The sequence below is a fragment of the Dipodomys merriami genome, unplaced genomic scaffold, assembly GCF_024711535.1.
Source record: "Dipodomys merriami isolate MVZ:Mamm:240054 unplaced genomic scaffold, mDipMer1.0.p SCAF_4, whole genome shotgun sequence".
Classification (NCBI taxonomy): domain Eukaryota; kingdom Metazoa; phylum Chordata; class Mammalia; order Rodentia; family Heteromyidae; genus Dipodomys; species Dipodomys merriami.
In genome coordinates, this window is record NW_027205603.1 from 60,070,391 (window position 1) to 60,093,393 (window position 23,003).

The 23,003-nt window shown below is 42.5% G+C and overlaps 1 pseudogene; it reads left to right on the forward strand.

Moving 5' to 3' along the window:
* Window positions 1-12,776: 12,776 nt before the first annotated feature.
* Window positions 12,777-14,006, forward strand: LOC138806150 (M-phase inducer phosphatase 1-like; annotated as a pseudogene).
* The last annotated feature ends 8,997 nt before the right edge of the window (window positions 14,007-23,003 follow it).

Here is a 23,003-nt window from a genome sequence, read left to right on the forward strand (position 1 = left end):
CTCTGACTCTACTTCCATCATTACATGTCTCTTGGATTCTAGCCAGGAAAGATTTTCCCCTTTTTGGACTCCACCCAAGTAATCTAGGAAATGAGACTGGGCCTCCTCATTTTGAGACTCATTACTAAGTCACGTCTGTGACCTGCCTTTGCTGGAAAAGGTAATGTTCCCCGGTGCTGGGATCAGGACATCTCTCAGGGCATTTCTCTACTGACACAGAAAGAAACTTCTGTCTTGTTTAAACAAGTAGCAACCAAACTCATATTCTAATTGATACGTTCCTGTATAATTTTGTTTGTCTGTGCTAGGTTTCCCCCGCACCCTTTTTTGTGGTACTAGGCATTAAACCCAAAGTTTTACACATGCTAGGTAAATAGGGTCTCACTACCCTTGCTCAGGGTGGTCTCAAACTCAGGATCCTTCTGCCACTATTTCCCAAGTAGCTAGGATCACAGATGTGCGTCACCAGCTTAGGTCCTATAACTCTCCTATATTTTTAAAGTACTGTCTATAAGGCAAGACAAGGTAACATGCCACTAAGGAGAGATAGTATCAATTCCCTGTGTGAGCCAAGTATAACTTCGCTTCACATAAGGCATCGTGGCTTAAGCCTGCAATCCTAGCTACTTGGGAGGCTGAGAGCAAGGGGATCACAGTTCAAAGACAAAAAAGGGCTGGAAGAATGACTCAAATAGTAGAGTACCTGCCTTCCTAACAAGCATAAGACCTGGGCTGGGAAGGTGGCTCAGTGGTAGAGCCCTTGCCTTGCATACATGAGGCCCTGGGTTCGATTCCTCAGCACCACATAAGCAGAAAAAAATGCCAGAAGTGGCGCTGTGGCTCAAGTGGTAGAGCGCTAGCCTTGAGCTGAAGAGCTGAGGGACAGCACCCAGGCCCAGAGTTCAGGCCCCACGACCGGACCCAAAATAAATAAATAATACTTAAAAAAAAAAAAAAAAAGCACAAGACCTAAGTTCAATCCCTAGTACCACACCCTACCCACCCCCTCCCACACCCCCCCACACACAAAGTGGTAACTGAGAGTATGACTATAATTGCTATAAAGTGAATTAGGTTTGAAATACTATAACTATACTATGGAGATTTGTTGTAAAGTAAAACATTTCATAAAGTGAATAAGTAGCACATAACATACTATTTTCATCCATATTTATAGTTTTGTTTGACTAAAGTGGGACATGCTTACACATAAAACATAAGCATATGGAATAGTTACTCCAAGTTTTGAAAACATATAAGGCACTAAACTTTGTGCTAGATGTCTTATAAAGCTCAAAATATTTTTTCCAATGAAGCATGTGATTGCTTTATTTCTGAGAATATTCAACTCTGCTATAAAAGGCAAGCAAAACAGGAAGGCTAGATGAACTCACAAATAAAAGCAAACTACTTGACACGCCAGTTAAATTCAGATGGAGTGTGAAACATAGATGATGAGTCAACAAGTAGTTCATGAGAAATAGGCAGAATTATTAATATATGTTAATTATGAAGAATAACTAAGAAACCTGTCAGAGTAGTTAAAAATAGACTAAATGAGCCTGGTGCCAATGGCTCAGGCCTGTCATTCTAGATACATAAGAGGCTAAGATTGGGAAGTTCGTAATTCCAGGCCAGCCCAGGTAGAACAGTCTATGAGACTCTATCTTAAGGGAAAGAAATTGATCCCAGTGGCACACACTTGTCATCCTGACTATGATGGGAAAATTAAAATAGGCATATCAGGGTCCACATATACTCCTGGGGAAGGAATCAAGATCCTATCTCAAAAAATGGCTAGAGATGTGGCTCAGTGAAAGAGCACCTGCCTAGCCAGCTCAAGATTCTGAATTCAAACTCCAGTACTACAAAAAGAAGCAGCAGAAGCAGAAGCAGCAGAACAAGAACAAAAAGAAAAAGAAAAAAAATGGCATCACAGGAAGGGATATATGAACATTGTATAGCCCCAAACTTAGGCAAAGTGAGCCTGTATTCTGTCCTAAGGATATAATCATCCCCATTTGCTTCCGTTATGCATTTAAGTATCTTAAATTGATTCATTATGCCTTATGATTTAATAGTTTCTCAGTACACAGACCACAGAGTTGGTTTTGTGTTTGTGTGCAGTTTTTGTTGTTGTTGTTGTTGTTTTTGCCAGTCCTAGGACTTGAACTCAGGGCCTGAACATTGTCCCTGAGCTTCTTTTGCTGAAGGCTTGCATTCTACCACTTGAGCCACAGCGCCACTTCAGGCTTTTCTGTTAATTTGGTACTGAGGAATTGAACTCAGGGCTTCATGCATGCTAGGCAAGCACTCTACCACTAAGCCACATTCCCAACCCACACAGAGTTGTTTCAAAACATAAATTTCATCTTGGCCTTCCCAGCCTTCACTGACTCCCATTTGCTCTTAGGACAAAGGCTACAACATTTTTGAAGTCCCATAATTCACCTTTCTCCCATCCTACTCATGTTTCTGCTCCTTTTTCTCCTATTTCTCTCCATTCTCTGATGTTTCAAGTCCTCTGGCCTCTTGTCAGTTGCTAGAACGTGCCATGTTCTTCCCTCCTTCAGTCTCTAAGTTTAGGACACTCCTTTCCCATCTCCTCCAAGCTGATTCTTACTCATCCTTCAGATTTTGGCTCAAGTCTCTCTCTTGCTAGAACAACCCTTAGCCCCCAAGACTAAGCTAGGATCCCTAGTGTTTACTTTGAGGCTTCTATACTTTTTTCTTCCTAAGAATGGACCTCAAGTTCAACCAATATTTATTAATGATTTATTGGGATTTTAGGCGCAAGGAGCTAGCAGTAACAGAATAGACCCTATGATCATGTGGTTTCTATTCTACTGTATTAATGACCATTTGGATAATGTCCATCTCCCCAGCTAGTCAATACCCTATGTAGGAAAAACTCATACAGACTTAGTTACCATTAAATCTCCAGTGCCTCCCACTTTATAGGCACAAAAAGGTACTTAGTGAATATCTGCTGCAAAATAAACACATTAGAGCTAACACCTCCTATGGCATAGACCATACCTTTTACCAATACCTGGTTTCTGCCCCAAATACATGCTTTTTCTCTTGTCCATGGGCTTAAGGAAATACTGAAGATTGCTTCAATAAGGACTTCTGTTATACAATGGCTTACAAAGTATACTTTTTTTTTGGCAGTCATGGGGCTTGAACTCTGGGCCTGGGCACTGTCCCTCAGCTCTTCAGCTCAAGGCTAGTGCTCTACCACTTGAGCCACAGTGCCACTTCCAGCTTCTTCTGCTTATGTGATGTTGAGGAATTGAACCCAGGGCCTCAGGCATGCAAGGCAAACACTCTACCACTGAGCCACCTTCCCAGCCCCACAAAGTATACTTTTTAATTATTATCTGATTTACATCCAGATACAATCTCTGGCCACATTTTTCAGATGTTGATACTAAGGCTAGACATCCTGAAGGTCATACACTAGTAAGTGACAAGGTCTGAGCAAAAGCCCTAGGTCTTCTGAGTTCTCCACTTAAAAAATCCATCCCAATCTCTTTCCCTTCCCTAAAAATAAATGTTAATTAATTTAATTCAGTTGGCAGGTTATCAGAATAGAAGGAATCTAAGCCCTTGGAAATTGATCAGACCTTTATTTTCATTTCTTTTGGGAGATGAGGGAAAGGAGTGTCCTTAAAATTTCACATCAAACAAGCACAAAAGTCAATGGAGGATAGGAATGGGGGAAAGTCTGTCAGCAATGAGCTTGGTCTAGCCCATGGGAGGATACAGCAGATAATGGACAGGCTTTGTGCCTGCATGCATGAGATGCCAACTGATAAAATAAATAAATACACAGCAAGTCTAACTTCCATTGGGGACACCAAAAAGCTAGACATGGGCTTTCCATTTAACTTTCAACACACATAGCTTATTTGCCAAGAACAAGGAATCCCTAAAAATTGATCTTCCTTGGAAATATTCAGAGTAATGAAGTAGAATCTATTGAGGTTTCTAATCCAAGGTGGCCTCCTACTAGCTCTTTACCTTTTCTCCTTCCTACAGTCACATTGACATGACCATAAAAGAAGGGAGAATAAAATGCTGGATGGCATTGTTAAGCTGTCAGAGTCAGAAATCTGATAGATTTCAGAGTATAAAGGTGTAGTATAAAGTGTACCGGGAAATAAAATTGAAAGGAAGAAGCCACAATTCAAAATGGACACTAGGAAACTTTGTCCCTAAGGTTGGAGTCATTTGCAGGGTAGCAAAGGGTAGTGGGGTGGGAGTGGGGGTGGAGGGAGGAGAAAAGGGGCAAAAACCATAGTTCAAAGTCACAAGGACAGAGGTGGAAGTGGGAAGTGAAATATACACTAGGATGCTGAATCGAAGGCCTGTTGCTGGGAGGATTGGGCATATCAGGTGGTGTCCCTATGCTTGGAGAAAAACTCAGATGCAGAATTGCCTCAAGGAGATATCTGAGCTGCACTTGCTAGAGAGAGTGAAAACTCTTCGGCAGGTCAGAGAAATTGCAGGTTCATGCGCTGGAACTCGCGATGAACACCCATCATATATACTGCCTCGCGTGTATCCCTTTCTTTTAGGATTTCATATTTGCTTGGGGAACCACACATCTTACATTGGCTACAGTCTAATCATCAAAACAACTGTGTGCCAAGGTGACGTCTTCTCTTGGGAAAGGGATGGGCATCTCTCCCAAATGAAATCAATCAGATTGTCTCATGAACAGCCCAACAAAAACCCTGAAAATAGCTCTCTTTCCCTCACCCTGCAAAAATACCTTGAAGAAACTGCTGGCTCCTAAGCCACAGTTGTAGAGATGTTCTGGTCTCTGTAGGTTCTAGCTTCTGTCCTGCTCTGAACTTGGTTCCTCCACTTTATCCTAAAATTTATATGTTATCCCATATTTTTAAATAAACATTACTTGTATCCAAAGGCCCATGACTGATACGCAAACAAGAGGTGAGCCTTTGTCTCCTTACTATCCGCCCTGCTATGCTCTGGATCTGTTTGCCCCACAAGGGTTCATGTATTGAAAATAGTGGAACATTTAAGAGACAGAACTTTCCACTAGGAAGGTAGAGACATGAAGTCATCACCCTTAAGAGACCATGTTGGTCTCATTAGCACTTGCCAAAGCAGACTGTGGTAAAGCAAGGCCAACGCACATGTTTGTCCTTCACAAAGGCCATTTCTCACTCTTTATATCATGCTGTGATGTAGCCAAGAAACTCTCACTAGGGGCCAAATATCTGATCTTGTTTGTAAAACTCAGAAACTCTGAGCTAAGTCTCTCTACATAGTACCCAGTCTCGAAAATAGACTATACACCCATTGGTTTAGGTTAATAACAAAATTGCCATTCTGAGGACCCACACATTTACACACTGGTAGGGCAGAGGGAGGATGACAATAAATAAAAATATGTAGATGGCCAGGCGCCGGTGGCTCATGCCTGTAATGCTAGCTACTCAGGAGGCTGAGATCTAGGATCACAGTTCAAAGCCAGCCGGGGCAGAGAAGTCCGTGAGATTCTTATCTCCAATTAACCACTAGAAAACCAGAATTGGCGCTGTGGCTCAAGCAGTAGAGCGCTCGCCTTGAGCTGAAGAGTGCAGGAACAGCACCCAAGCCCAGAGTTCAAGACCCATGATCAACAAAAAAAAAAAAAATGTAGATGATCAAAATAAATATTTGTCCTCAGAGAAAACATTTAATTAAGAGATGAAAAGACAACCTAAAAATAATTTTATTTAGTATGCATGTAGAGATTTGAAACAATACCCAAAAAGCCAAGAACAGGCTTTAATAAGAAAGAACAATAAAATATAAATGGCTAAATAGTTTTAAATTGTTAGAATGGCTACAAGAAAAAGCAAGGAGATGTTCTGGAAGATAAAGTAAAAGAAATGAAAAATGTAAGCCAAGTTTTAATAATATTCCCCCTATGAATTTCAAGAGAAGATGTAGGAAAAAATGATACAACAACAATAATAATAATAATTTCAAAAGAAAATTAGGGAAGTGGTGCTGTGGCTCAAGTAGTAGAGCGCTAGCCTTGAGCTGAAGAGCTGAGGGACAGCGCCTAGCCCCAGAGTTCAAGCCCCACAACCAAAAACAACAACAAGAAAGAAAACTAGATGACAAGGGCCCAAGGGGAGAAGGGGAAATTTCCCCTTCTGCACTCATACAAGAATACATCACTGTGAACTTTCTGAACCAAGGACATAAGGAATATCTATGTCCTGAGACCAACCACCAATGTGTTAGCAACAATAGATGCTAGAAAAGAAGTCTCTGAATTTTAAGGTAAAAATTACTTGAATGGAATAATCTGGACTTAGCCAAACTCTCAATGGAGACCTTGATATTATCTCATACATAGTATGAGGCATTGTCTTACACTCAAGAAAATTATTTCTTATGCAATCCTTTCTGAAAATAAAGTCTTTCAGAGGCAACTGACAAATAAAGAGAAAATAAGTAATTGAAGACAAAAGGAAAACATAAATCTAATAAACAGGGATATATCCTATAGCTCAATTTTCTAAAAATCCCAGGGCAACAGTGTGCAATTTAGGAGGAAACTAGTCCAGACTAAAACAATCAGAAAGCTCTTGAAAATAAGTGTTGAAGCAGCGGGTTTATATTAGTTGATTAAACAGTAGGGTTTTCTAGGTGATAATGTAAAACTTAGATGCTTCTTTTGTCCACAGGAGAAAAAAATGACAAATAGAAACTAGAGCTAGAAAAAGGAATGTAAAAGACTGCCACAGTCCAGTGTGACTTTGAGCCATGTGAGAGAGAAAAGGAAATGAAATCCATTTGACCTTGATATTTGGAACACTACTTTGTGTCATTCAGTTGTGATGTATAAATATATTTTCTTCCAATTGTGCATTACTGTTCTATATGAAATAAAACTGACTTGACTCATAATACTGTAAATGTGTTTTATTAGTGTCTCATTCATATTGTTCAGTAAAATAAAGATACAGAAAATGATAGGAGGCAGAGTGAGATGGTGTTTGGCCAAGATCCTCCAGTGATCACCTCGCCACAGTCACAACAATTTGAACAGCTATGAACACACCCAACTAACTACCTTTACAAGAGCTGAGGATGTCAGGTAAGAGACTACAGTGCTTAGCTTCAGTATAATGAAAGGAAACAAGTCATTGAAGAAGACAAAAAGGAGAGAGCTGCTTTGTTCCCCAACTCCCAACCTGAAGCAATCTAGCATTAAAAGAGATGCCTTGTGCTTAGGGGAGGCCTTAAACTTTGAAACCCACAACCAGACAGTCTCACAACACATGTGACAGGCCAATACCAGCAGGTTGAGCTGACGGAACTACATTAGCTAGATAACGATCTCTAACCCTCCTCTGCCAACCTCATACAGCACAACAGGGAACACACCCCCATCTGTTGGAAGCAGGATAAAAAGCTATTGTGTTGGAGTTTCAACACTAGCTTTGCCATAGTGAGACCCAGTACTGGAAGAAAACAAAGGCCCCACTTTAGCCCACCATTCACATACACAGAGCCTCTTAGACCTGTACCAACATCAGGTGGAGAACAGCATGCTAATGTAACAGACTTGAATCTCAGCCTGTGTCAATCACTACCTTACACTGGGCCTGGGATATACCACTCTCCATAGACTGTAGGTCCCTGCAGTTGTGAAAATGAGGTACAGCCCAGCTTACCATCAACCTTAGCAGCTAAGGGACTGTCTCTAGCCCACTTGCTAATCTGGGGCAGCTAAGCTATCCCCAGGCCAGTGCTTCTGACAAGTCTCTAGGCCTGCTCTAACACTAGGCACAGACTTAGACGCTTGTGGGATAGAGCTGAGTTCTGGTCTGGCATCATTACCCAGGAAAACATGAGCCAAATTAAGTGCAGCATTGAGACTGTGAAGATCCTTGCTACTAGGAGATTCGGGCATGACCAAGGTTTAGCATAACTGGTGGCAAAGACTGCTTTCACCAATATTACTGCAATGGTAGGCAACATTGTGTGGAACAAGACTTCATTTCCTGGGAGATAGACAAGGTAACAGAGACCATTGCCTTAGGACTCAGTGCTAGTGCTGAGTGAAACCTGACAGTAGACAGATTGTAATGGCCACTGTGCAGATCAAGCTTCTGTATCATCCCTGATTCTGGGAAAAGACACACAGCTTCAGATTACCAGACATCTAGTTCAGCCAGTAACACCTGTGGCTGGTGGCAGGTAGGTCACAGGTCCATTTTAGTAGTAACATCTAGCTGTTTAGGCTTCGTCCTACCTCAGTGCTATGCTGATCTTCACGGGCTATGGACTCAGAGTATGACACAGGTGTGGCATATGAGCCTGGACCTAGTTCTATGTGATTCTCCCAGTCAGATAGAAACCCATAGTACTTGACCACACACCTGTGATCATGGATGAAACATCTAGGCAAGCCCTGAACCCAGGATGAGCTACTATGGGGATGAAATACCACTAAGTTTGTGCTGATCAACAGTCCAACTGAGGATTGGGAACAAATTTGGGCTTGGATGGCCCTCTAGCACTGACACAATGACAATACACCAAGGGAAAACCTGCAGCAAAACTGGACATAGGGTGCCATCTAGTGTGAAAAGACTTCTAATTACTATAGATCAAATAATGAGCCTGTTTGAATTTCTGTAAACATAGGAATAAACAAAGCATTATGAAGATGGTTTAGAAAATACTGCATGCCAGTAAGTATCAAGAGTTTTCAGGGGCAGGGGGAGGCTGGGAAGGGATGGGAAGGGGAAACAAAGGAGGAGGCTACAATGCTTGATAAAAATGTACTCATTATCTTGCCCATGTGATTGTAACCCCTCTGTACAGTATGTTCACAATAAAAAAAAAGAGTTTTCAGGATTTCATACCAAGTATACTGGCACACACAACTATAATCCCCAGCTATGCAGAAGGCAAAAATGAGAAGAGTATAACTGGAAGCCAACTAGACACAGATACACACACACACACACACACACACACACACACACACACACACACACACACACACACACACACACAAAATAAGGCCTGTAGGTGTGGTTCAAAGGGTAGAGTGCTTGCCTAATAAGCACAATGCTCTGAGTTCAAAACTAGTATCACAGAAATATAGAGAGACCCTACCTCACAAAAAAGAAAAAAGAAAACAAGTCAAGTGTGGTGGTAGACACTTGTAATCCCAGAGACACAGAGATAGAGGTAGGAGGATCACATTCCAAGGCCAGCCTAGTTTTAAAAAAAGTCTCTATCTGAAAAATTAATCAAAGCTAAAAAGACTTGAGTGTGACTCAAGTGAAAGAATGCCTACATTTTTTTTTTTTTTTTGTCATGGGGCCTGAACTCTGGGCCTGGATGCTGTCCCTCAGCTCTTCAGCTCAAGGCTAGCGCTGAACCACAGTTCCACTTCTAGCTTTTTCTGCTTATGTGGTGCTGAGGATTCAAACCCAGGGCCTCATGCATGCAAGGCAAGCACTCTACCACTGAGCCACCTTCCCAGCCTATAATGCCTACTTTTTATTCCAATCATCTTCTTGGCTGCTTTATCATTTTATCACCCAAATGTATATCTCTAACCATTATCACTCTTATTGTTTAATCTTGATAACTTTTAAAGTTAGATGATATTTTGTTTAGCTGTACAGGGAACTGAGCTCAGGGACCTTAAGCTTGCTAGTAAAGTCACTTCCGCTTAAGCTACATTCCCAGTCCTTTTGCTTTTAGCTTATTTATTGGATAGGGTCTAGCACTTTTCTCTGGGGTCAGCCTCAGATAGTGATCCTCCTACCACCACCTCCCATGCAGTTGGGATTGTAGACATGAACTACCAGGCCTGACTTAAAGTTTGATGTCTTTTCATTTTTCTCTCTTTAACTGGCCTGCTGACCAAGATATTATTAACATATCTAGGCCAAAGATGTGTGGAGCCAGAAAGAGAACATCCTGAGTGGTTCCCAGGAATTATACTCATGTTTGCTCCATTGTTTTTATCATGTGTCTTACAAGTTACTATCTGTTGAATACATCTTATGAACTCCATTTCTTGCAAGCTATTTGCTTACTCACCAGATATCTCTGTTATTCCTGAGTCTTGTTTTCTCCTTTGCTTTGTTTTCTTCCATAGCAGAATTGAATATTCTCAAATAATAAAGCAAATATATAAATACGTGTGAAGACTTTTTTTCATCTTATATCCTTCAGGACTATTTTGAGGAAAGTTATTATATGACTGAATTACTCTAATCCTAAAATTTATCAATGCAAATGTCAAATGAATATTCTTACATTATGTGTGATTTTTGTCTTTTTTTTACATTGAATTGTCTTTGTTGTTGTTATTGTTTATATGTGTGCCAGTCCTGGAGCTTGAATTTAAATAGCTGGGTGCTATCACTGAGCTTTTTTGCTCAAGGATAGCATTCTACCACTTGAACCACAGCTCCACTTCTGGCTTTTTGGTGGTTAATTGGAAATAAGAGTCCCATGGACTTTCTTGCTCAGGCTGGGTTCAAACTGCGATCCTCAGGGTTAGGAAAATGGAGATCTCAGCCCCCTGAGTAGCTAGGATTACACCACCTTTTTTTTTTTTTTTTTTTTGGGTCGGTCATGGGACTTGAACTCTGGGGCCTAGGTGCTGTCCCTCAGCTCTTCAGCTCAAGGCTAGCACTCTACCACCTGAGCCACAGCGCCACTTCCAGTTTTCTGTTGGTTAATTGGAGATAAGAGTCTCATGGACTTTTCTGCCCAGGCTGGCTTTGAAGTATAATCCTCAGGTCTCGGCCTTCTGTGTAGCTAGGATTACAGGCATGAGCCACTGGCACCCAGCCCAATACCTTATTTTTAATACTTCATATTCTAAAGAGTTTTTGTGTAGCTTTCTAAGGACGGGCATGCAGCAGGTAGAACCTCAGTCCTTGAAGCCACATGGGCTTGAGTCCTAGCGGCATGATCTCAGCAACTCTCTGGAACTCTTTATTCAGTTTTCCCATCTTGGCAAGAGAAAGAGCCCTACTTCTTAGGCTCATGGTAAGAAGGAATGTAAATAATGCATGTAAAGTGTTCAATGTATGACCTGGAAAAATCATTGTTATTATCCTTATTACAGGACAGTGGGGCGGCCACAACTTATATTTAATGTCACAAAATGAGTCTAGTATTAACCAAATTCACAGTCAAATCTAGTGCATTTAATCAGCTGTAGCTACTGTTGAGGAAATAAAAGAAAAGAGCGGGAAGTGTGAGAGATCTAGGCAAAAACAGCCAAATTGTTTAAAGGGAAGCAAAGAAGTAAAACTGCTCGGCTAATGGGAACCAGCTACTAAGACTTGCAAAGTACCTAAGTATTTCTTAACAATTAGTCCTTTATGAAAAGTTTTTTGCTCCTTTGGAAGATTTTATTTAATTACTTTGATTTTAGTCCCAGGTCTTGGCAACCTTTGGGATTCTCTATTCCATGAGACTTTAGGGCAGGCAAGTTGAAGCCCAGCCTTCTTCCCCCAAAGGAAACCAAGCAGCAGCCTCTCTGTTGTTAATTACTTAGGGTTATTTTTTTAAGTAGAGATGGCTGAAGGGATAATTCTTGGCTTAGTAAACAGCCCCAACAGTAGAAGCAGAGTCTGGCTGGTGTCAGGCGCCTACTAAGGAAAGAATCAGACTCAGGACTAAGAAATTTTCTGGGACCAAACAGTCAACCTTTGCCTTCCAGAAGCATCAGACTTTAACTATTGGGAGAGGTGATTGTCTCTGTAAGTCCAGACATTGACCTATTCGGAAGGGAACACACAGGACTGAATTCGGGGGAATAAAAGTTCTACAAGGACTCAAAATGACTTACATGTTTAATAAGTCATCATTCATTTCATACCTGTGGCACACCAAATGTGCTAATACTGGAAATATAGATAAGAAAACAATTATTTCTATAGGTTATATGGAAATAGATATAGAGATGGGGGAGAGAGAGAGACAGAGAGACAAAGAGAGACAGAGAGAGATAGAGAGAGACAGAGACAGAAAGGAGAGAGAGAAAGAGAGGCAGAGAGAAACATTTCTCCAGGTGGTAGAAGTAGTACAAAAGATGCTATCATAGAAAGTTGAGACTTCTGTAACAAGATACCATAGACAAGGTAGCTCATAAACAACAGAAAATTATTTCTCACAATTCTAAAGGCTGGGAAGAGTTGGTGTCCGCGTCTCTATGTGTCCTGATATGATCGAAGGGCTGAGGGCTCTCTCTTGGGTCTCCTTTAAAGGGAAGTAACAGAATTCATGAGGACTCCCTCTTCATGTCTGATCATCCCTTCCCAAAACCTCACTAATACCATCACATTGAGGATTCAGTCAACATACAAACTGGGCCAGGCAGCGGTAAGGGAGCACAATAAAAGCAGTCACCATAGTTTTAAGTTTTAATTATCATCTGTAATGATTAAATGACCCTGAGACAGAAGAGACAGAGACTCTCTTTACAGAACTCTCAAACTTTCTGATTATGTCAAGAAGAAAGTTTCCATTTGGTGCTAACCTTAAAGAAGCCTCTAATCATAGCTGATTTCCTTTCTAAGAAACAGTGGACCACCAGCTTGACTGCTTTACTCAATGTCGTATTTGTTATATTCTGCAGACAACAATATTTAAATTTAAATAAATAAATTGTTTTATTATTTATTGTATTTATTGTTCTAGGTGCCTAGTATTTATGATAGGTTACTACTGGTTATTGACTTCAAATATGTGACATGATGGATCAGTGGCAGGGACTGAGCAGTAAGTGTGAACAGTCACTGGAGGTGAAAAATAACAGCAGTCTTCAGAGAATGGGCTCTTCCAAATCCACTCATTCAGGTTTCTGTCTGGATTCTCCCAGCCCCTTGGACAGAAAAGAAAACCTTGAAAATCCTGTGAGGAGAAAAATTTCTTACCTCAGAAGCTTTTGTGGTGTCGCCCAGCTTTGAAGAGGAGCCACTCCAATTCTCTGGACCATGACATTTTTCAGCTCATCGATCAGGATGAAAACAAGGAAAAATCACCTGTGACGGCTAGTTTGTCTGATGAGGATGATGGCTTCATGGGCCTTCTTGATGGAGAGAATCTGAAGAAAGACGAGGAGACCGCATCGGGGATGGCAAGCCTCTGGACAGCTCCCCTGGTCATGAGGAGAGCTACAAATATTGGCCATGGGTGCAGGCTATGTGATTCCCCTTCCCAGTGTGTATCCAGCACTCGGTCAGCAATGAAGAGACCGATCTCCAGAGGAGTCTCCCCAAGGAAGCACCAAGCAGCGGAAGAGCTTGGCTGGAGCTAGTCCTGGAGGGTCACTTAATCCAGAGAGACTCCTGAGGTTTTACACCAGTCTTTGTCTCTGACATCTTCCCCCAAATGGCCCATAGAGAACATCCTGGACAATGACCCCAGAGACCTTATAGGACATTTCTCTAAGGGTTATCTCTTTCATACAGTTGCTGGGAAACATCAAGATTTAAAATACATCTCTCCAGAAATTATGGCATCTGTTTTGAATGGCAAGTTTGCCAATCTCATTAAAGAATTTGTTATCATTGACTGCCGGTACCCATATGAATATGAAGGAGGCCACATCAAGGGTGCAGTGAATTTACACATGGAAGAAGAAGTTGAAGACTTCTTGTTGAAGAAGCCCATCGTACCTACTGATGACAAGCGTGTCATTGTCATGTTCCACTGCGAGTTTTCTTCAGAGAGAGGGCCCCGCATATGCCGGTATGTGAGAGAGAGAGATCGGCTGGGTAACGAATATCCCAAACTTCACTATCCTGAGTTATAAGTCCTGAAGAGAGGATACAAGGAGTTCTTCCTGAAATGCCAGTCTCACTGTGAACCCCCCAGCTATCGCCCCATGTACCATGAAGACTTTAAAGAAGACGAAGAAATTCCTTACCAAGAGCCGGACCTGGGCAGGGGAAAGGAGCAAAAGGGAGAGTATAGTGGTCTGAAAAAGCTCTGAATGTGGTGATAGGGTGCCGGTGCCCCTCTCCCCTTCCTCTTTGCTGCAGAAAACAAAACAAAACCTTGAACAAAACCATCTAGCCGAGTGACATTGGGAGAGGGAGACTGATACCAGACTTCCCATACTCCCTGGGCAATCTGCTGTGTTGCACCTCTTAGCCTATCCCTATAAGATGCCCATTAGAACCTTCTGCCAAGGCATGAGTGCCACAGGCCCACTCCTGGAGCTCCATTTGCCAAACTCCGTCACGGTTTTGGGTAAAGCATGAGAAGAAAAGCAACCAAGAGAGATGCTACTGCGGCTGCTAGCCCAAATACCAAAACAGCCTACGGAAGAATCATCGGCGTGGAATAACCCAGATCTTCATAATTTATTCAACTTCATCAATTATTTTAAATTTTTTTAACTCCTGGAGACTTTTACTGCTTCATTAAGTCAAAAATACTGCCATTTCTAGGTAAAAAAAAATGTGACATGAAGTTTGTTTTCAAAATATATTAAATGGATTTAAATTTTAAAATTTTAGTAGATTTAAAGCAAATAATAACCAGATGCTCACACCTATAATCCTAGCTACTCAGGAGGCTGAGATATGAGGATTGCACCTCAAAGCCAGCCCGGCCAGAAAAGTCCATAAGTCTCTTATTTCCAATTAACCAGAAAACTGGAAGTGGTGCTGTGGCTCAAGTGGGAGAGTGCTCTCCTTGAACTGAAGAGCTGAGGGACAGCGCCCAGGCCCAGAGGTCAAGCCCCACCACTAACAAAAAAAAAAGCAAATAACAGTACAGGTATAGTAGAGGGTGAGGCAATGTTAAGTAAACAAATATTTGTTTAAGTAAACAAACAAATTGTTTAAATAGGGATACAGGTGGACCCATTGCAACAATGAGATGTACAAGACGTTATGTCAAAAAACCAACTTTACAACTTTAGCAGGGACAGGGGGGTAGATGGCTTGATAAGAAATGTACTCATTACCTTGTCCATGTAATTGTAACCCCTCTGTATGGTATTTTCAGAATAAATAATAATAATAATAATTAGGTCTTGGGAGATCAATTTGTATAAAGAAAGGATTATCTAGCCAGCATCTTTCTAAAATTGTTATAAGGGGCTGGGAAGGTGGCTCAGTGGTAGAGTGCTTGCCTTGCATGCATGAGGCCCTGGGTTTGATTCCTCAGCACCACATAAACAGAAAAGGCTGGAAGTGGTGCTGTGGCTCAAATGGTAGAGCACTAGCCTTGAGCTGAAGAGCTGAGGGACAGCGCCCAGGCCCAGAGTTTAGGCCCCACGACTGGCAAAAAAAAAAATTTAATTAAAAAACATTAAAAAAATAAAATTGTTATAAGAATTAAATGGGAAAAATAAATTAGTGAATTACAATGAGACTTGAAAAGAAACTGAAAGCTGTTCAATTTAAACTACCAAGAAATAATAAAAGTAAATGTGTATGCATAGAATGTATTGTTTTAAAATAAAGACAGAGCAAAATGTTTCCCTAAACCTCCTTCAGGTTGATATTTGTATGATATTCTTCCCAGAACATAAGGAATGTTTCTTCCTAACAGCTGAGACTTCTAGTATAGAAAGAGCACTATGCAAACAATGTCACTTGAAGGTTCTAAAAAGTGAGCTTTTAGGACTAAATTGTGGACTTGAGGACAAGGTACAGATTAACCTCCTACATCCCTGGGGGCTCGTGAAGTGCCTGTGATAGTTAATTTTATATATACATTTGACTGAGCCATCTGTTGTCCAGATATGTGGTTAAACATTATTTTGGATATTTCTGTGTTTCTCCGTTCAAATTAACATTTAGATTGGTGCAGTTTATATTAGATAAACATTTCAATTAGAGCAATTCAGAAAGCCCTCTATTGTGTGGGTGGGTCTCATCTAATCAGTTAGAGACCTGAACAGACAAAAAGATTGTCCTTTCCTTGAGTAAAAAAATTCTTCATGATTCCACCTTTGGACAAAATCTACAGTATCAGATCTTCCTGCCGGATGACTTTCCAACTGAAACATCAGCTTACCCTGTAGACCAGACTTGCTTGACTCCATAGTCAGTATCAGTGAGAAAAAGGTGGTTAACATGATGCTTAAATAGACAATGGGCACAGAGAGACAGCTTCTTAAATGAAAGAGGAGCGTTCCAATCAACAATAATAATCAGTGGAAGACAACTTTACAGCAATAAAAATACCACTCCCTTGGTATGGGTGGGAGGAAGGGAAGTATGGGTTAACAGGCAGTTTATGGGCTGCTTGTGAGAATGTAAATTCAGTCAGCATTTCTGCAGAGCCACTTGAAAATAAATCTCAAAACCTTTAAGGATGTGGCCCAACATGAATACGTGTAAGCATTTATCCCAGGAAGATAAAAAGTTACAAAAATATGTGTTAATATACAAGAGTATCCATGAGAATACTCTTTCTAATGGTATGAAACTAGAAACAACCTAAATACTCAACAATAAGGAATAATCAAATATATTATAGTCCATTATTACAATGAAGTAGGATCAGCAATATATCCTGGCCCAACCCCAGCCCCAGTCAGGGCCCCAGTAAGGTAGGCCACTGGCATTGTACTGTCATTCACCAACACTTCATTTACTCTCTTTTCCATTCTTTTTTTCTGTTTCCTCAAGGCATTACTGCCCAGCACACAGAAGTGGGCCACAGCAATCGAAGTAAATCATCTGAGCCAGGCTCCACTGATCACACCTATAATCCTAGCTACTCAGGAGGCTGAGATCTGAGAACCACAGTTCAAAGCCAGCCCAGGCAGGAAAGTCAGTGAGACTTTTATCTCCAATTAACCACCAGAAAACTGGAAGTGGAACTGTGGCTAAAAGGGATAGAGCACTAGCCTTGAGCAAAAAAGTTTTGGGACAGCATCCAGGCCCTGAGTTCAAGCCTCAGGACCAAAAAAAAAAAAAAGGTAAATCTTCTGGCAAAGAGATGAGAGCAGTTGGCACTTGGGCAGTACTGAATGGACACAGAAAGGGCAAGCACACAGAACACAGCACCCCCCAACTACTTCCATCTTTTTTTGGGGGGGGTCCGGTCATGGGGCCTGAACTCTGGGCCTGAACTCTGGGCCTGGGCGCTGTCCCTCAGCTCTTCAGCTCAAGGCTAGCACTCTACCACTTGAGCCACAGCGCCACTTCCGGCTTTTTTCTTTTTGCTTATGTGGTGCTGAGGAATCGAACCCAGGGCCTCAGGCATGCAAGGAAAGCGCTCTACCAGTGAGCCACCTTCCCAGCCTCACTCCTTCCATCTTAACTCTTCCCTTCCTCATTCCAGGTTTTACCACAGCCTCTACACCAACTTCACAGTCAATTTATAACAGCCTGGTTCACTTCCTCCTGATGCAATCAATAAGCCTGAATCAAAGGACAGACAGACAGATTATTAACAACAAGCCAGCCTATTGTTTGATGGTAGGCTATGACCTTTCAATGACCATTTTATCCCTTACCTTAATGAAGACACTTTCCTAAGATTTTTCAAGGGAACAGGTCCCCTCTGTTACCCAATGTTTTAAAAAATGGCCTCTTCTGGAGTGAAGGCTATATACATATAGCTTATCCTGTTTGCTCTTTTTTTTTTTTTTTTTTGCCCGTCCTGGGGCTTGAATTTAGGGCATGGGCACTGTCACTGAGTTTCTTTTGCTAAAAGTTATCACTTGAGTTACAGCACCACTTACTGGCTTTTTCTGTTTATGTGGTACTGAGGAACCAAGCCCAGCACTTTATGCATGCTAGGCAAGCACTCTACCACTAACCCAGATTCACAGCTCTGCTCATTTTTATTTTTATGTTTTGTGCTGATACTGGGGCTTGAACTCGTGGGCTTCAGCACTGTCCCTAGCTTTTTCCTTCAAGGTTGGCATTCTGCCACTTGATCCATACCTCTACTTCCCACATAGTTTATCTTACACACATAGGTTGGTGAAAGATGCAGACCACTGATCAAAGGAAAAGAATCTAAAGAGGATATAATGGCATATCTTTATAATCCTACCCCTCAGGGAGCCAGCATTGAAGCCCCAGTACTAGCACACACAAAAAATGACAACTCTTCCATTCCCTTTGTGTCCCCCCGGGCCCATGTTGACCTGTAAAGTTTCACACTTCCCCTGATTTCTTCCTTGTCCCTAGGCCATGTGCAAGAACACAGGCATACACATACACACACATACATACACAGCACCATCAACATCACTCTTAAAAACTAAAGACTTAATCTACCCCAGATGAATAAAGACTGGCAGAAGATACAGACATCTGGGTGAGCTTTCTTACTCATGGCACAGCAAGCAGCATGTCAGCAGCCTTGGCACTGGCTCCCTGGGCTCTACTTCCCACAGGGCAATGTGAAGAAGGCTAGCCGACACCTGCAGTACATTGGGATTGGGAAATGGGTGTGTGAAAAGAAACCAGTGCTTGGGGAACTCAAATCTTTTATAATTAGCAGTGAGCATGCTTGTCCCATATTCTGAAAGGAGGTATTACTGCTATCTTTTTCTGTTAGCTACACAAACATCTTTCAGAAAACAGTACCAAAAATAGGAGCATGGGTCTCCTCACAAGACATTCGAAACACAAGCAGGCTCTGGAGAGTCAGCCCCCACCCCATCCCCCCTCACACACACATCTCAAAACCCACTAGAAGATAAAAGTAGAATAGAAATGGACTCACTTCTATTCAAATCCTCCGTCTCCTCTTACTAGCTGTGTGGCTTTGGGCTTTTTTAATTTTAATGTCCTGATCTGTAAAAGTGGTACATTCTATATCCATAAAGTTGTATACAGAACTGATATCTGCATAGTGCTTAGCAGAATGCTTCTGCTCCTAAGAGCTCTGTAATGGTCATCATCATTATTAGTGTCAGTATCTCCGTCCAAGGTCCTTAAGTCTCCAAAGTCCAAAAAGCCCCCCTTCTCATGCCCCTTCTACTTCCCGCCTACCACAGGGGGCTCCACCTCCCAACAATCCTCAGCCTCTCCTCTATAGTTAAGTATGTCCCAACTGGAGGTGAATGAACCACGGATGCAGATGTCTCGACTTTCTATCTGGATTATTCCCTTCCAGAGAGCAGAGATTCTTCCGACTTCCTCCCAGTATCCCCATGGCATGGCACATTATACCCAATGTACTCTCTAGAAAAAAATTTCCCACGCACAGGAGAAATACTCATTCTTGGGCTATATGTCCTCTCTCTCTCTCTCTCTCTGGGAAGAGTGCCTGAAAAGCACAGCGCAGAGGCCCTTCTGATCAGGGGGAGGGGAGGCCGGCTGGCCCAGCCCCTCCCCCAGCCTGGGACTCCGCACCAACAGTCACAGGAGGAGCATCAGGAACCCCTGGGAGGAGCTATTCCCTTGACAAAAAAAAAAAAAAAAAAATACCTGGCCTTGAGGAAGAACAAGTTTGAAAAGAAGAACTTCAAAGTCAGAAACAAATTCTAAATTAAAAAAGAAAAAAGCTACTCCTTAGATAGCCAACTTCAGTCAATCTCTAGAATGAAAAACAAGCCCCTCTGATTACACACCATATCCCAGGGTGGCAAAACACATGTACCTCGGTCTCCACTGGAAACAGGCAAGCCAAAGACATCTTATGGGGGCATTTCAGTATTTCTTAATCCGCCGACAGCTGATTAAACCCAGATGTGCACTGTGGCCTTCTCTGGTCAGCCAAGAACAAGCAGGCCTTTCCAGCCATGCCCACCCCCAGGGCAGGCCTCTGAGCACCACACTCAGCCTGCAGCACAACTGGAGCTCTGATTGGAACTCTGTGTCCCTGGGGCTCATTCCTCACAAAGCAAGCCCCATACCTAGCCAAGGGAGTTTCTGAGAAGAGCTATCACTGCAGAATCATGACAAATCTTCACCTGCCATTGCTTGGGAAATGCCTTTTAAAATCAAATCATAGAAAATTTGAATTTTAAAGAAAAGGACAGAAAATTATAGCATTAGGTGTGGCAAACACTGATAGGGGAGAGGAACTCTCAGCCAAGATTATACAGTACTGCCCTGTTAGAACGTTGATGGCACTCTCTTCTCCCTGAAGGTCAGTGAGCGGATATTCCTCTAAGTTAGGGTGAGCCATAGGGTGGTGGCTCACACCTGGACTTCCAGGACTTGGGAGGCTGAGGGAAGTGGATCATGAGTTTGAGGCCAGCCTGAGCTACACAGTAAGGCCCAGTAAAAAAGAAGAAAGAGAAAAAAGTACCACTCCCTTTTACTGAATCATTACCATGCCCCAAGCTCTGAACCAGGCACTTATGCCCTCGAATCTCACAATACTTCTGGGATAATATTAACAAGGTTCCCCAATTTTATGTGGACAGCTGATGTAGCTAGAAGGCAGTGAGCGGGAGCGTCCCAGTGTAAAGGACACTGGTGGCTAATCCTGTAGTCTGTCCTGGCCATTCCAACATTGGGGCTGCGCTACCACCATGGGAAGCTATGGAGAAAATGCTGTGGGTCCTACACCCCACAATCTCAGATTAACCTCAAGATCTAAGATTCTCAGGGATCAGAGGACCCTGGAGCAAGACCTGGGGTACAGTTCTAGCTCTACAACTTAGGACCTGAGCCACCTGAGTTGCACCGTTGACCTCAGCATCAAATTGCCGCCTCATTGCCAGGCACTGGTGGCTCATACCTGTAATCTTAGCTACTCAGGAGGCTGAGATCTGAGGATCGCTGTTCAAAGCCAGCCTAGACAGAAAGTCTGTGAGATGTGAGATTCCCATCTCTAGTTAACCACCAGAAAAACAGAAGTGGGTTTGTGGCTTCAAGTGATAGAGCACTAGCCTTGAGTAAAAGAACTCAGGGGCAGTGCTCAGGCCCCGAGTTCAAGTTCCACAAACAACCACCACCACAAAAATTTCTCCTCACATAAAATGGGGAAAGGGGTAACTTGTTGACATTATCTCACAGGCATATTGTAAAGATCAAGTGCATGATAAACACTTGAATACAGAGCTTGGGGTATGGTAATGATGCAAAAAAGAGAAAGTGTTATTTGGCAAGGGGGGGGGTTGTTTTGTTTTTGTTTTGTGAGAATGGGTCTCACTGTGTAGCCCAAGCTGGCCTCAGATTTCCTGCCTCACCATCCCCAATGCTGGGATTACAGATGTGTGCCATCACACCCAGCAAGAGACTGATTTTTTTTTGGGGGGGGGGTCCAGTCATGGGGCCTGAACTCTGGGCCAGGGCATTGTCCCTCAGCTCTTCAGCTCAAGGCTAGCACTCTACCACTTGAGCCACAGTGCCATTTCTGGCTTTTTTCTTTTTGCTTATGTGGTGCTGAGGAATCAAACCCAGGGCCTCATGCATGCAAGGCAAGCACTCTACCACTGAGCCACCTTCCCAGCCCCTAAGAGACTGATTTTTAAGTCTCCCTCAGTTAACTCCATCAGTAGATGGACACCAAGTAGTGCTCAAGGGACATAGTCCCCAACAAGAGGTTATGTGAGAGGAATCATTTCTTCTCAGTACCTGAGCAGGGAGCAGGACTGGTGATGGTGGCTTTTGATAATCACATACTACTCTAGGTCTAGTCAAGCCTAGCACTCTCTCTACCCAATAAAGACTCTACAGTGGCCACAGCAACCACTGCCACCTCCATCCAAGAAGCATGTACCCTGATATCTGGAGACTCTCACTCTTCTTTTGGAATCCCCTCATTCTTCCAAAAGTTCTATTGTTGAACGTTGCTATGTACTTTAGCCAACCTTTCTGGGCACCAGTTCCAGGTTTCTCAATGTAGGATCTATAGAATCAAGTGTCACACCGAAGCTATTGGCTATACCGGAAGCAGCTTCCCTACACATTTCACTAGATGCTATTAATTTGATACATTTTACACTTCAAAAGAACAGGGGTCTAGAGGCATGGCTCAGATGATAAAGGTTCCCTATTGACCAAGAAGCCTTGAATTCAAATTCTGACATGAGAGACAAAAAGTGAGAGAGAGAGAGAGAGAACTCAAGAGATAAAAAGAGAGAGAAAGGAAGGAGGAGGAGGAAGAGGAAAAGAGGAGGTAGAGGAAAAGGGAGAGAAAAAGAAGGGAAGAGAGAGTGGGAAGGAGGGAGGGGAAACAAAGGCATGTTATAGAAGAGACATAGATGCTGATATGAAACACGTTTAAACAGGCTACCATAATGTGAGCCAGGCACATTGTATAGACTGCCCACACACAGCCCTGCAAACTTAACCAGATACTGCCAAAGTCTCCCAGGAAGAGTAAGCGTAGGCCTGTGACACCAGCATAGCCAGATGGTCCTGAGAGGAAGTCTGCTAGGGGAAATAGGAGTCCAGGGGCTTCTGGGAAGGGTGTTTCCTTTCAGAGAATAAAAGACTCTTGGAAGGAAACTACCTGAAGAAAGGAAGGGGACCAGTGGGAGCAGGAAGGAGAGAAAGAGAGTAAGGGAATTAATGTGATCCTGGTACATTATGTACATGAAAGAAAATGTTCAAATGAAACCCATTATTTTGTACAATTAATACATGACAATAAAGAAGAGAGGGAGAGAGAGAAACCTTAGGAGGAAACATTCACTTTCTTCAGCATGTCCCTTCATGTCTGGCAGCAGCAACCATCTTCTGACCCCCAAGAGATAGGACCAAGAAGGAAGCAATGTGTCCAGGACCCCTAACAAGGAAGATGAAGATCAGGTCATAGTTAACATCATCCAGCTGTGAGCTAACCAGTCCCAGAAGCACCAACCCCAGACCTCCTATTCCACAAAATTCTAAATGCCCCATGCATACCTGAGTGATACGGAGGTATGTGGAGGTAGCCCTTCCAACTCACTTTACTTTTTGCAAGGTCAAAGTTCGCTCTTTCCTGGAGTGTTTATGACAAAATTTAAGGGTTCCTTCAAACTTAGTCTTTTTCTATCTAGGAGACAAAAAGCAATACTTAAGGGTTACTTTCATATTGATGGTTTCTCTACTGAGCTC